The sequence below is a fragment of the Lissotriton helveticus genome, chromosome 4_1, assembly GCF_964261635.1.
Source record: "Lissotriton helveticus chromosome 4_1, aLisHel1.1, whole genome shotgun sequence".
Lineage (NCBI taxonomy): Eukaryota > Metazoa > Chordata > Amphibia > Caudata > Salamandridae > Lissotriton > Lissotriton helveticus.
Genome location: NC_136063.1, coordinates 695053418 through 695069657, shown reverse-complemented (window position 1 = coordinate 695069657; position 16240 = coordinate 695053418).

Below are 16240 nucleotides of genomic sequence, written 5' to 3'. Positions count from 1 at the left end.
TTGGGGGGAAATCCACCCTAAGAATGCAAAATCATGCAACACTGCTATAAGATATTTAAAAAAAAATCCGTCTCAGCTGCAACTGAAACATCAACAGGAGGAAACTGAAATAAAGTCACCCATGATTTGTAGTACAGATGTATAATTGTTGAAATGGTTGTTTAAAATTGGTATTTTAAGTTCTTTGGCCAATAGCAAAAACATAAACCCTCCCTATTTTGGGTATTATTTGCTTCTGCTATACCACATAGAAGAAGATTTCAATGTGTTTTGACAGCAAAACCAAATGTAGGTTGTAAGTATAGAGTGCCCTTGCATGCTAGGCAAAGGGCTCTGTATAACCGAGATGTTCTCTATGCATGTTAAACAGTTAGGAAACATAAAAACAATGTTTACACTGATTTTTCAATCATGCCTCAAATAAAGCTGGTCTGATGGACATTCAAACTAGTCCATCCGTTCTCATCCATCAAAAGGAGGACTGGATTTTGTGTTCAGAATTTGCTAATTAGGTATTGGTTTTATCTTAATTTATGCACATAGTAGATGGCAAAAAAGTACTAGAAGTCACTTAGAAACATTTACTGTTTCCGTTCTGTATTTTGATCAAAGTTGACCGAGTAAAACACAAACCAAATAGAAGGAGCCTCTGCATTTGGGCAACTGAAAAAAGTCCTGTATAGGAACCCAAATAGTGCAAATAATATCGGTCAACACCTGACCTCCCAATTACTGTAATATTATCCCTCGTGAGACAACATATAGATGTAAAGAAATGCTCTAGCTTATTGAAGAAACCCTAGAAGGAGTTGTGTTCAAGATTGGTGCTGGGTTGAGAGAAGCTGCTTAACATTGAGCAATGACTGCAAAGAGACATTCTTTCCATCAATCAATCATATATATAGGGCAGCAAATCCCCCATGAGGGTCTCAAGGCGCTGGAGTTGCTAGCTGCAACATGGTGATCTGTTCAATTGAACAACCACGTCTTCAGTCCTATCCTGAGTTGCTGGAGGATGAGGTGGTCCTAAGGTGCAGGGGAAGATTGTTCCAAGCCTTGGCTGCCAGATGTGAGAAAGACTGTCCTCTTCTGTTGGCTCGGCAGATCCAAGGGGAGTCTACAAGGAAGAGGGAGGCGGATAAAAGGTATCTGGTTGGTCGGCAAAAGGGCATGCGTATGTTGATGTTTGCTGGTCCTACATTGTGCAGGGCCTTGCGTGCATGGGTCAACATCTTGAACTGGCATCTCCTCTGGATTGGGAGCGAGTGTAGCTTCTTAAGGTAGAGTGTGATATGGGTCCATCTGCGGCGGTCAAAGATGAGTCTAAATACTGAGTTTTGAATTGTCTGTAGTCTCTTCAGGAGGAGTACAGTGCTTCATATGTAGACAGTGTTCCTGTAGTCCAGTCTGGTGGTGATGAGGGCCTGTGTAAAGGCCCTTCTGGTGTCTACTTGGAGCCACCTGAAGATCTTGTGGAGCATGCGTGGGGTGTGGAAGCAGGCGGATGGGACTGCTTTTACCTGTTGCTCTATAGATAAAGTGTTGTCCAAGAAGATGCTGAGGTTGCGGGAGTGTCCTGTGGGACAGGGGGTGGGCCGGGTTCTGCAGGCCATCATGCGATATTCCATAGCGAGGTGTTGTTCCCAAATTTGAGGGCTTTTTCTTGTCTGCAATCAGCTTGAAGCAGTTGTTCTTCATCCAGTTGGCGATGTTCATCATACATCAGTGAAAGTTAGCTCTGGAGGTGTAGGGGTCTTCTGACAATGAGAGGATGAACTGGGTGTTATCAGTGTAGGAAATGAGTTTTAGTCTTTGTGATCAGACGATGTTGTCCAGGAGGTTCATGTACGTGTTGAAGAGGTTAGGACTTAGGGATGATTCTTGGGGGGCATTGCAGGATATTCTTGAGTTCCGAGGCAAATGATGGGAGACAGATTCTCTGGGTTCTTCTGGTGAAGTATGAGGGGATCCATTTGAGGGCGTCTCCCAGGATTCCGATGTGGTGGAGTCTGTTGATCAAGATGGGATGGAAGATAGTGTTGAAGGTGGCTGATAGGTCCAGGAGGATGAGTGCTGCTGTTGTTCTATTGTACAGAAGGGCACTCATGCCATTTGTAGCTGTAGCTGCAATCAGGGATGTCTTGGTGCTGTGTTGGCTCAGAATCTGGGTTGAGAGGGTTCCAGGGGTTTGCTGTGTTCAAGGTGTTCGGTAAGTTGCTTGTTGATTGCTTTCTCAAGAAGAGATTCTGTTGTGTTTTATTATTATAACCCAAACAATGTCAGTTGTGATTCTTTTCTGAATACATTATGACACTCTATACAATATTTTTAAATCAAGTGCCTGTGCTAGTTAAAAAATAAATGATAGATTTACTATAAACATGTATTTCATATTTTTTTTTTTTAAAAGTTAGATTTTTCACAAAATAAAAAAGAGACATTGCACCTCATTAACTAGTCTAAAACACCTTAATTTACAAATATTCATTAACCCTTTATAGTTTAGTTTGATACTGCAATTATGAGGATAAGGAAATACACATCTTCACCTATCATGAGGCATTGCTCCTGTTCACTTTCTTGAGAGCAATGGAAATAATATTTTCTAATATATTATTTTGTGAGATACAATTCCATATGAGGTGTTCCCGTGGGAGTTTGAAAGTTGGTCTTATGTTAACATGAGAAACATATGCTTATCCCTTAGATGGATGCAAAAAGAACAATTGATGGACAGAGTGCAGAACAATGTTATACATTCAACCCGTACAGAGATCTGGGCCTAAATCCATCGTTTTTTTGCTCACCATGCCATTCCACTTTGGACCCAGCTTTCAGGCTTTCAGACCTCATCAGCCAGGATAGCTTGATACCAGTGGCATGAAGAGCATGGGACCCATGTCTGGGCATACCGTCCCACTCGCGGTGACAAATGCAAAAAGAACAATTGACGGACAGAATGCAGAACAATGTTATACATTCACCCCAGTACAAAGATCTGGGCCTAAAGCCATCGTTTTTTTGCTCACCATGCCATTCCAGTTTGGACCCAGCCATATGCAAATCAGTCTTTACCCTGCACCCAATGGGAACAGTCCAGCCCGAACTGCCAGGCCAGGTCCTCGCTGGACTGGATACAAGCATTCTAGGACCGGTTTCAGGGTTTCAGCCCACAACAGCCAGGATAGCTTGACTCCAGTGGCGTGGAGAGCACAGGACCCACATCTGGGCATACCTGTCCCACTCGGGTGACAAATGCAAAAAGAACAATTGATGGACAGAATGCAGAACAATTTTATACATTCACCCCAGTACAGAGATCTGGGCCTAAATCCATCGTTTTTTGCTCACCATGCCATTGCAGTTTGGACCCAGCCATATGCAAATCTGTTTTGACCCTGTACCCAATAGGAACAGTCCAGCCCGAACTGCCAGGCCAGGTCCTCCCTGGACTGGAAACAAGCATCCTAGGACCGGTTTCAGGCTTTCAGCCCTCAACAGCCAGGATAGCTTGACTCCAGTGTCATGGAGAGCACGGGACCCACGTCTGGGTATTCCCGTCCCACTCGGGGTGACAAATGCAAAAAGAACAATTGATGGACAGAAAGCAGAACAATGTTATACATTCACCCCAGTACAGAGATCTGGGCCTAAATCAATCGTTTTTTGCTCACCATGCCATTCCAGTTTGAACCCAGCCATATGCACCCAATGGGAACAGTCCGGCCTGAACTGCCAGGCCAGGTCCTCCCTGGACTGGAAACAAGCATCCTAGGACCAGTTTCAGGCTTTCATCCCTCATCAGCCAGGATGGTGTGGTGAGCAAAAGAATGATGGATTTAACTCAGATCCTTGTGACTGGGGGTGAATGTTTGCATTGTCCAGCATTCCATCCATCAATTGTTTCTTTTGCATATGTCGCCCTAAGTGGGAAGGATATGCCCAGACGTGGGTCCCATGCTCACTACACCATTGGATTCATGCTCGCCTGGCTGATGAAGGGTGATGCCCAGAAACCGGTCCCAGAATGCTTGTTTCCGGTCCAGGGACGACCTGGCTTGGCAGTTCGGACTGGACGGTTCCCATAAGGAACAGGGTCAAGACTGATTTGCATATGGCTGGGTCCAAACTGTGGTGGTGTGGTGAGAAAAGATTGATGGATTTAAACCAGATCCTTGTGACTGGGGTTGAATGTTTGCATTGTCCAGCATTCCGTCCATCAATTGTTTCTTTTGAATATGTCACCGTAAGTGGGAAGGGTATGCCCAGACATGAGTCCCGTCCTCGACCGGACCACCGACAACATGACCGCCCTCAAACACGCTACCCGCAAGCACCACCAGCTCATCCGCACCACCAAGAAGAAATCCCTGAAGGAATGACTGGACAACAACGCCCACGACAGCAAAGAGCTCTTCACTATCGTCAAGGAGTTCTCCAACCCCAGCACCGGCACCAACGACATCACTCCGTCACAAGACCTCTGCGACTCCCTCGCCTCATTCTTCCACCGCAAGATCGCCGACATCCACAACAGCTTCGGCGCCCCACCCACGCACCCAACCGTCGAACCAACGCCCCCCACCGCCACCCTTCGCACCTGGACCACGGTGACCACCGAAGACACAGCCCGCACGATGAACACCATCCACTCCGGATCACCGACCGACCCCTGCCCACACCACGTCTTCAACAAGGCCGACTCCACCATCGCACCCCAACTCCGGAACATCATCAACGCCTCCTTCAACGCCACCACCTTCCCGGAGAGCTGGAAGCACGCCGAGATCAGCGCCCTCCTGAAGAAACCTACAGCGGACCCAACCGATCTCAAAAACTTCCGCCCCATCTCGCTCCTCCCTTTTCCTGCTAAAGTCATCGAGAAGATCGTCAACAGACAGCTGACCGCCTTCCTCGAGACGAACGGATCCCTCGACCCCTCGCAGTCCGGCTTCATAGCCAACCACAGCACCGAGACCGCCCTCATCGCAGCCACCGACGACATCCGGACCCTGCTCGACAAGGGGGAAACAGTGGCCCTCATCCTCCTGGACCTCTCCGCTGCGTTCGACACGGTCTGCCACCGCACCCTAGTCCAGCGCCTCAGCAACATCGGTATCCAACAGAAGGCACTGGAGTGGATCATCTCGTTCCTCGCCGGAAGAACACAATGAGTCCGCCTCCCCCGTTTCGCTCCGAGGCCACCGAAGTAATCTGCGGCGTCCCGCAAGGATCTTCACTCAGCCCCACCCTCTTCAACATCTACATGAAACCTCTCGCAGCCATCGCACGCCAGCACAATCTCAACATCATCTCTTACGCCGACGACACCCAGTTGATCCTCTCCCTCACCAGAGACCCCGACACCGCCAGAACCTGCCTACACGAAGGGATGAAAGGCGTCGCCGAGTGGATGAAGGACAGCCGCCTGAAACTGAACTCGGACAAGACGGAAGTCCTCATCCTGGGATCCTCGCCCTCCGCCTGGGACGACTCCTGGTGGCCCCCAGCCCTGGGCACCGCACCCAAGCCAACCGACCACGCACGCAACCTGGGCTTCATCCTGGACCCCTCCCTCTCGATGACCAGACAAGTCAACGCCGTCTCCTCATCGTGCTTCAACAACCTGCGTATGCTTCGCAAGATCTTCCGCTGGATCCCGACCGAGACCAGGAAGACTGTCACCCAGGCACTCGTCACCAGCCGACTGGACTACGGAAACGCCCTCTACGCCGGAACCACAGCCAAGCTACAGAAAAGACTCCAGCGCATCCAGAACGCCTCCGCCCGACTCATCCTGGATGTCCCCCGACGCAGCCACATCTCCAGCCACCTGAGGAACCTGCACTGGCTCCCCGTCGACAAGAGGATCACGTTCCGGCTCCTCACCCACGCACACAAGTCTCGCCATGACCTGGGCCCCAAGTACGTCAACGACCGCCTGACCTTCTACACGCCCACCCGCCAGCTACGGTCCACCAGCCTCGCCCTCGCAGCCGTACCACGCATCCGAAGAGCGATCGCCGGAGGAAGATCCTTCTCTTACCTGGCTGCCAAGACTTGGAACTCCCTCTCCATCCACCTTCGGCTGACCCAGGACCATCTCGCCTTCAGGAAACAACTCAAGACCTGGCTGTTCGAGCAGTAGCATACCCCTCCCCCCAAGCGCCTTGAGACCCTCCCGGGTGAGTAGTGCGCTATACAAATGGCATGATTGATTGATTGATTGACTACACCAATGGATTTATGCTACCCTGGCTGATGAAGGTTGATGCCCAGAAACCGGTCCCAGGATGCTTATTTCCGGTCCAGGGAGGACCTGGCTTGGCAGTTTGGACCAGACTGAAGCCACAAGAAACAGGGTCAACACTGATTTGCATATGGCTGGGTCCAAACTGGGGTGGTGAGCAAAAGAATGATGGATGTAACCCAGATCCTTGTGACTGGGGGTGAATATTTGCATTGCCCAGCATTCCGTCCATCAATTGTTACTTTTGCATGTGTCAACCTAAGTGGGAAGGGTATGCCCAGACGTGCGTCCCGTGCTCACTACACCACTGGATTCATGCTAACCTGGCTGATGAAGGGTGATGCCCAGAAACCGGTCCCAGGATGCTTGTGTCGGGTCCAGGGAGGACCTGGCTTGGCAATACGGACTGGACTGTTCAATTCAATATTTTATTAAATATTTGTAACTCCTAAGAGGTCCACATAAAAGCACATGCATATTGTTACAAGTAATAAAATCATAACAGAACTCAATCCATGGGCCATAATAAAATTATCAGAGACCTGCATCAGTCAATATTGTCAATTATCTCAGTATGTAAAATACTTAAGATGTTCAACAATAAAACCATTTAGCACACGGCAGAAACAGAGCCCAAGAACCGTATTAGAAAATAGCAGGTACTTTTAAGTTAAAAATAATATACAAAACCTCAGGGCTTGGAAAAGATTTTTCAATGATTTGGGCAGCAGCACATAGCCGTTTCGACGGAAAATAGCATTTAGAATTAGCAGCATAAGGATTGAAGTAACAGAGCATATCATAGAATGTGCAAAGGAAGTTTAGTGGCTGCCAATTTATATACAAAACAGTGTTCAAAATTCTGCTTCAACTAAAATATCAATTTAGAATTAACAGCAAGGAGAAAGGAATAACAGAGCGTATACTAAAAATGTGCAAAGGGCAGTAAGTAGCAGCCAGTTCATATGCAAAAAGAAGGCCAGAATCCAATTTCGGCTAAAAAGTTCAATTTGGAATTACCAACAAGAACAATGAATAACAAAGCATATCCTAAACTGTGCAAAAAGCAATTTAGTAGCAGGCAGTTCATGTGCAAAATAGATCCAAAATCCCACTTCAATTAAGTTTTCTAGTTAACAACAAGTACATAGTGGGAAACGAACGCTACATATCCCTATTGTGCAACATAGCAGTAAATAGCAGCCAATCAATGTGCAAAATACAATTTGACTAAGGACGAAATACTAGTACTTCGTAAGAAGATGACAAACAGGGGGATTAACCGCCCAATTAAAATAATATATAAAAGATTTAAAATATAAACATAAAATCCTTAAAATAAATAAATAGTTTTACACACACTGTTTCAATTTTTGGACAAAAGAGATAGTCTCAGGCTGATGCTACGCTTTTTACACAATTTTGTAAAAACATTTGCCGAAGCCAACGATGAAGACTCAAAGCCAGTGCTGGACAGACAAACAAGACATTTCATCAACTGTAGGTTGCACCACCTTATTGAGAAGTCCACAAGAATAACTGTACTAATGTCCATCCAATGAGAAAAGTCAAAATCATTTATTCTTCATTTCAATATCCATAAATTGTACACCCAACAGCCAAACAGCCAACGCGTTTCGTTCTATATGAAGAACTTCATCAGCGGTGTAAAACACATTTAAAAACACATATATAATACATTATAAAGAAATACATATAAATATATACGCATATGATTGGCTATACACCTGCAATTATTACCATTACTAAAAACAGGAGAGCCTGACTTATTTCTGGAGAGTGAGAATAATCCCACTTTTCATATTTGACACTCACAGATAGTCACATATATTTACAAAGTTAGCTCCAGACACTTTTTGTTTGTTTAACACTACCTGTGACTAGCCTACTTCTTGCTTGTTGCTAGTATCACAAAGTTATCCATTTATCCACTAGGACCTTGTCCTTTTTATATATATATCCATCCTTACAAACAAAATGATTCTTAATGACATTATAGCATAATAATTGAACATGTTCCATCTCAAACTAGAAAAATTGAACATAATTATATAGATATTGGAATGGGAGATTGACATTTGGGCTAGAAATAACTTAATTTCCTAGTCACCCAAACAAGCTATAACTATTAATCAAATCCTTGTAGATAAAATGTAGTCCTCTTATTGCAATTCAACCCTCCATTGTATAGAGCAACAGCATTGCACCTACCAAGTCAAGTCTTTATTTCCCTATTTCAACCCGAACAAGCGCAGGTAATCTTCCACTGTGGTTATTCACCGCAACTTGCCACCTTGGTTATGGTGACAGCAGGCAGAGACAATATATGTTTCTTTTTCCTGCAAGATAAATAAGCAATAAACAAAACGTCGAAGCAATGAATATAATTTAATATAGTGTTTGCAATATTTCCAACAAGGAATATGGTCATACGCTTCATAGGGCCTTTCGGGGTTCAAGGTTCCTGCAATTAATTTCTTTAATACAACCACAACAAGCCCCATCCACACCGGCTTGTCCCTAAACCCCAGTATAATGAACACCATCTTACCTATAAGAGATGTTTGATCAAACTACAGTCCACGTTTCAAAAGCATACAGTGTAAAAGGCTGATGTGCCTGAAGTAAAATTGTAAAAAACAAACTAACAGTTACTACCGACATACTATATACGGTCCCTTCCCAACCTCAATTTATCTCAATAGATTATAAATAGCCTTACGACATTAGTGCACCCTATATACTCAACTAATTACCGCATATGTATCACAATTAAAAAAGAGACAGAATTCGAGTGGCATTTACAGATAGCAAGATTGCCATTCCGTCCCATAGGGTTCTTTTATTACTATACCAAGCAATCTTATCATGGCCCATATCCCAGGTTCATTGATCCTCTCATAAGGCCACAAACATACCCAGAGCCAATGATCCAATTATTATGACCCCAATGCGGTTTAGAACGTAGATGTATAAACGATTTGTGAATGTCACAAGCAATATTCAAGTCAATTTATATTCTCTGCCTCCCAAGATTCATTCAAAACCAGAGTGCCGAACCTTTTTTAAAACTGGCACATAATGATATGTTGGCAATTAATTAGCGACTGTTTCACAACCAACCCGCAAGTCCAATCCTATGGGCACTGTCCCCATAAATAGCCATTCGATTATGGACTCCCGCACAACATTAGTACACACTGTGTCAATAAATAATTACGACTAATGAATTCCTATTAAAAAATGTATACAAGTTGTCCCTGCGTTCAGCACTATTAACAGCCCTCCCCATGGCGAACACTCATTTAAGGTGCCGAGCAATTTCTTCCTGGCACATGCTTTAAGTCTGATAATCATCCTATTCGAACTATCTCAATACCAGGAACCAGTCTCCTAAAAATTGCATCCCCCGTATGATAAGAGAATTTGTAAATCTGTTTGAACCGCACACTCACCATAATATCTCCATCAGAGCTACGTAGCGTGTAACTTTTCCGGTGTACACGAAAAACACCCGGCCTTATTCATCTAATTTAAGACAACGGCTACGTCAGATAGCGTTGACGTCAACCGACCTAGCCATGTGTGAGACCACCCAAACTAAGGGAGAATCCACAAATTACTATCCAACGCTCAATTCATTAGGGGAAACCAATGAATGCAGAAACATATAAAAAGAAATTCAATTCAAGACGCGCATTCAAGTATATTCAATAGCACGCGCCCGTCGGAATTACCACACACGCACCTGCACGAATCATGTACACATGTCAACTTATAATATTGATGGTTTCAAAAGGGATACAGTAATTACTATAGTGCAGCTCTAAAATTTGGAGTTCATGTATCCCATTTATGCTCCTTCTTATCTCATATATGATACTAATACATAGCTCGTAGTGCAATTATTACACATTAATCCATATAATTTGTTCTTGGCTTAGTTCTCCATGATGTTGCCCACACAATTGCCAGTATTCACATTTTTATCATAGTCATGGATATATTCTTTCCTTAATTTGGGTCACAATGATATTGCCCATATGATTACCCACATTCACATGTTTACCATAGTAAAGATACTACCAGTAATTATACACCTACATAGAGTCCACATGAATGCCTTTTGGATCCATGCAGACCCCTACACCTAAACGGCCACATGTGACCAAACATATTCTATATTTAAAATTCTATGTAGTCATTATACTCATTGGGCGTCACAATCAGCCTTACCAGCACATCACAGTCTTGATATACAATGTGTTATTTTTAACCAAAGTATGTTACATCCCAATATTCAAAACAACTAAGCAGGAGAAATTAGTCACATTGTATTATCAAATCTCCATTGGCAACTTTAACACTCCAAATGACAATACTGTAATTCCTGATATATTTCTTTACTATAAAAATACAGATGTTAAGGCTCCAAACAAAAATCACAAAAAGTAATGCAGTTCATCATCGGTGTTATGTCCCAAATTAGTACTACTCAATCGACATATCCACCCGCTTCATTTTGGCGAAGGGACAGCTCCCTGTTACCCCCTCTTGCTTTCATGGGGATATGATCTATACCATGGAACCAAACTTCCAGTCTTCCTCCATGGCACTCCGTCATATGTGCAGTCATAGGATAGCTGGTATCTTGATGCCGGATTGCCCTTATATGTTCCTGAATTCTAGTTTTCAGTGCCCGGGTTGTGCTACCCACATAGATTATATTGCAGCGACATCCAATTATATGTGTAACATATGTAGTCTTACATGTTATATTTTGTCGCATTTTGTATACCCGGGAGGTATTGTAACTGAATTCCTTCAGTCTATTTTTGCCATATTGGCATACATTGCAATCTGTGCATGTAAAGAAGCCATTCTCTTGTATCGGCAACCAAGTATTCCGTATTATGTTTTGGAGGCACATAACTGGGACATAGTAAATTACGCAATGTCTTTCCCCTGCGGTAAGTCACTTTTGGTTTTGATGAAATTTCCCCCATAACTCCTGGAACTTCATGCAACAATTTCCAATGTTTATAAAGGATTTTGTAGATGTCCTAGCTATGTTTGTTATATTTAGTGACAAAATTAATTGAAGACCTAATATTTTGGCTGGTACCTACAATGCCCCTCTCTTGTAGTGTTGATTTCCTAGATTTCTGCATTACTTTTTCTTCTGCCCTCTCCAGTACATTCTGCTTGTAACCTCTATTCTCAAACCTTTTATTAGTTGTTTTTAGATTTTCCATAAAGACATTAGTATTACTCCAATTCCTGCGCACCCTCACCATTTATCGATAAGGGATATTGTCAATAGTTGCCTTTGGATACGCACTAGTGGCATGCAGTACACTATTACTCTCAGTAGGTTTACGATATAATTTACTGTGGATTTGGTTCCCTTCTACATAAAAGTTATGTCCAAGAAATCTATCTGGTCTATGGCATGGTTCATTGTGAGTACCACATTGAATGGGTTTTTATTCAGAAACTCATGGTATTCCTTCAATTCTCGAGTGGAACCATTCCATAAGAGTATATTATCAGCGATATACCTCCCCCAAAAGATGATGTTATCTACCCAGGGGGAGGCATATCAACCCCATGCATGTTCTCTTTCCCACCAACCCATAAACAATCCTGCGTACGATGGAGCAAATTTTGCTCCCATCGCCGTACCTTGGAATTGGTGGTGCCACTGGCAACCGTGAAGAAAACAGTTTTTTGAAAGGATCAAGTCCATCATTTCTAGGAGCATTTAGTTATGTTCAAACCACTTAGCTGTTCGATTTTGAGAAAATATCCTAAGGCCCGTAGACCCAGATCTTTCCTAATACAGGTGTACAAACTGGCCACATCGAATGTAACCAGATGTAGACCTTCAGTCAACACAACATCCTCACATTTATTGAGGATGTCTTCACTGTCCTGAATATATGCAGGCAGGTTTTTCACTAGTGGTTCCAAGTATGAATCCACATACTCTGACAAACGCTTAGTCGGTGAATCTATCCCTGCAATTATGGGTCTCCCAGGGGGAAATACTCCACCCTTGTGGATTTTTGGGATAACATAAATGCAGGGATAGCTAGGTTTAGCGAACCTCAGATATATGAGTTCTCCATCAGTCAGGAGACCCTTTTCACTCTGGTCCTGCAACCACGTATTAATAAAAATAGTCAAGTCAGGCATGGGGTTAGATTGAAGTGTCTCATAACAGGCACCATCCATCAATTGTCTTGCTTTCTCACCCAAGTAATCATCCTTATTCATAAGAACAACGTTCCCGTCCTCATCCGCTTTGCATATTAGCATGTCTTCACACTCTCTTAGGGTCTGTAGTGCCTGTTGTTCCGCCAAGGTTAAATTAAATGGACCCTTGTCCCTATACTGGTCAGACTTCAACAATTTATGAAGATCCTCGGACACACGTGAGTTGAAAAGGCCGATTTTAGGGTGAGATACCTGAGGTGTGTATTTAGATTTTTTTTTAATCCACTGTCTATATCAGATTTGGGGTGAACTCCAAGTTCCATATTGAGTTCTTCCCGGGTAATTGAGGTATCATCATTTAATGACATCAATAAATGTATTGTGTCCACCTCCACCACTGTATAATCAGAAGTTAAAGAGTTAGAAACATCAGGCAACTTAGATTTCAAATTTGTGTGAAAAAAATGTTTTCATTTCAAAATCCTTGTGAACTTGTGAAGATCAACAATCACATCAATAATTTTGCAAGCTTGTGTTGGACAGAAGCCAAGACCTTTTTGCAATACATTACGTTCTACATCGCTTAGACAATGATTCGAAAGGTTAACAATCAACAGATTACATACATTGGGCACCAAAGTATTTACCCTATCCTCAATTGAGTCTAAGATTGTAACAGTGTTTATTTATTTTTGGATGAGCGTAGGTCCACCGCTAATTTTGGCAATTCTCTTTTGTTTTTTGCACCAGCCCCTGCCTCCCCGCCTTATCTTGCATATCTTTTTGATTGCATGTTGTTGAGGCGTAGTCTCTCCACCAACTTCAATAAAAAATTACTTTTTTCCTGTGGTACTAGTGTGTCATTTTTATCACCCACTGACTGAATACTTTCTGTGAAGGTGAATGAACTACTACTACTTGATCTGGAATCGGAAATATCCTCTCTACTCCTCTGTTCTTAACCGTGTCATACTTTTTCGCAAAGGTATATATTCTACCTTCACGATAGTCTTTTTCATCCCTTTGTATCTTTTTTGCCTTTGTGTCTCTTTTGTAGATCTGATATTCCTCCTTCACTTTCTCAAGAATTTCGTAGTTCTTTTTTACCACTTCAGTAAGTGGGTTAGCCTCTATCTCCTTTTCCAATTTGTCTATTTCTGCTAGTAAGGATGCTGCTTTCTTTTCTGCATGTACTATTAGGATTTTCATCATAGTTGCAGATGAATGGGATACGTTATCCTCACATTCTTTTAAAAGATGCTCATCTAAATCTTCAAAGGTCGGGAAGATTACAATCCTCAAACCTCGAGGAACCCTACTGTTATCCAGGTATTGTTGCAAGGTGATGCTGTCCCACCACCTTGCAAGTTCTTTTTTTTCAGTCTCTCAAGTTTTTGGAATTGGGATTTTAATCCCCCCACCAATTTGGATTCACCAGTTGTATTGCTGATTAGATTCTGTGAGGAAAATAAATTTGAGGCAAACTCCTCCCTCCTGTCTTTAAATTTCGCCATTCCTTCTCTTGTAAATTACAGTGATATAGGAAACTAAGGGATTGCAACAAGGTTTAAATCAATCACAGAGCAACAAGGGAACAGCGAACCTATACAAAAACAAGTTTTTGTGATGCACCTCCCTCTTTATACAATATCCCTCCTTATTTGAAACAACAACAGAGCCTTATGCTCACACTGTCTGCAACTCCACTGCCCCTGCTGTTCCTCTGGGGCGGTTAGAACAACCCAAATACAATTCATCAACTGTAGGTTGCACCACCTTATTGAGAGGTCCACAACAATAACTGTACAAATGTCCAACCAATGTTGAGAAAAGTCAAAATCTTTTTGTTCACATATATTTACAAAGTTAGCACCAGTCACTTTTTGTTTGTTTAACACTACCTGCGACTAGCCTACTTCTTGCTTGTTGGTAGTATCACAAAGTTACCCATTTATCCACTAGGACCTTGTCCTTTATATATATCCATCCTTACAAACAAAATGATTCTTAATGACATACTAGGATAATAATTGAACATGACAAACAAGACATGGTCTAAGGTCTGAATGCACAGCTTACACAAATTACACGTTTTTCCATTTTTCAGATTCTGTGACCAGTTTGCTGTTAAGTTTAGAATTGCAAAATGTAGTATCTCTATCGAAACCCATTTTGCCACTTAAGGTCTTTAAGAGAGATTTAATCCTAATGGTGGGAGTGTGAACAATGATTCTTCATGTATACCAAAGGTTTTTAGTGCCAATGAGAAATCATGATAAAAAGATGAATTACCTGCCTTAACCCTGAAGATTTCATAACACATGAGACCTCTTAAGGAATCTGGCTCACTAATTTTTAACTGATATCCCCAGCGTAAAACCCTGGCTAAACCTTGGATATAGGAGCTTATCAAGCCAAATTTGTCTAATTGCTGCCATTGGAACTAATGTGTTAAAAATATATATTTTACGAAGTATCTGACCTTCAATCCTATCTAGAAAACTCCAATCCTTAACAGGGATTGATTCAATCGCATAAAGCAGGGTTGGAGGAATTTTTGCCTTAAAAACCATCAGTAGATGTAAAAAATGTCTTCTGCCCATAGCATTGTAAAAAATATGCAAACCATTGGCATGAGATGTAGCTTTACAAGTGCTATGTTCAATATGAGGTTTGTTCTTCGTACTACTTGGAACAGGGTCAAGACTGATTTGCATATGGCTGGGTTCAAACCAGGTTGGGGTGGTGAGCAAAAAAATGATGGATTTAACCCAGATCGTTCTGACTGGGGATGAATGTTTGCCTTGTCTAGCATTCTGTCAATTCTTTCTTTTGCATATAGCCCTTAGATAGATATAGTGTTATGTTTCCGGGCTAATCCCATGTAACCAAGCTGCTCATTCCTGGCGAGGTAGAACAAGTCCATATGTCCTCGAGTATCTGGGACCTCCCAGATACTCGAAGACGTACGGACTTGTTCTACCTCGCCACCGCGATCATTAGAGTTCATACACAAGGGAAAGCGGATTTGCTTCCCTGTGTCCCCCGACCGCTCATCCGGCGTCGGCTTTTTCTTCGACTCGACGAACACCGAGACGCTTAGAAGCACTTTCTCCTAACGTCTCCCTTGTCACAGACCCGATCAGGACCGGGTTGGAAATATCACCGTTCCGACGAAACAGCTTACATCCTATCACCCTACAGCCCTGAAGAGTCACGGGTTTACCCCCGTTTTTGACGAAACACGTGTCGGCTGGTTTTTTCTTGTGAAACTAATACTATCATTGAATGAATAAACACCTAACAAGTTAAAGACTTTGGAGTTGGATCTTATCCTTTTCATCACACGACTACAAAACTGAATTGTTAAACACTGGTGCAGGTTGTGTGAGCTTGACATTGCATTGCTGTTCAGGTAGGCCCCGGCCTACCGGCCCCGGGACCCTCTTCGCCGACACCATCGCCGACCTCATCGCACCCCAAAGCCATCACCACCAAGGACTACATACTCATTGGAAACCCCATCTTCTACCTTAACAACCCCAAGGACCTCAACTCCGCCACCCTCCTCGACAATCCCACCAAGATAGACTAAAACAACTTGTCACAACACTGACCCACAAGGTAGGACACACCCTCGACCCCATCTTCGCCGGTGGAAATACCATCCACTTCAGCCACACCACGCAACACTTCCTAGTCGACAAACCCAAGCAACCCAAACCGCTCCACGCCCCGCGAAGGAACTGG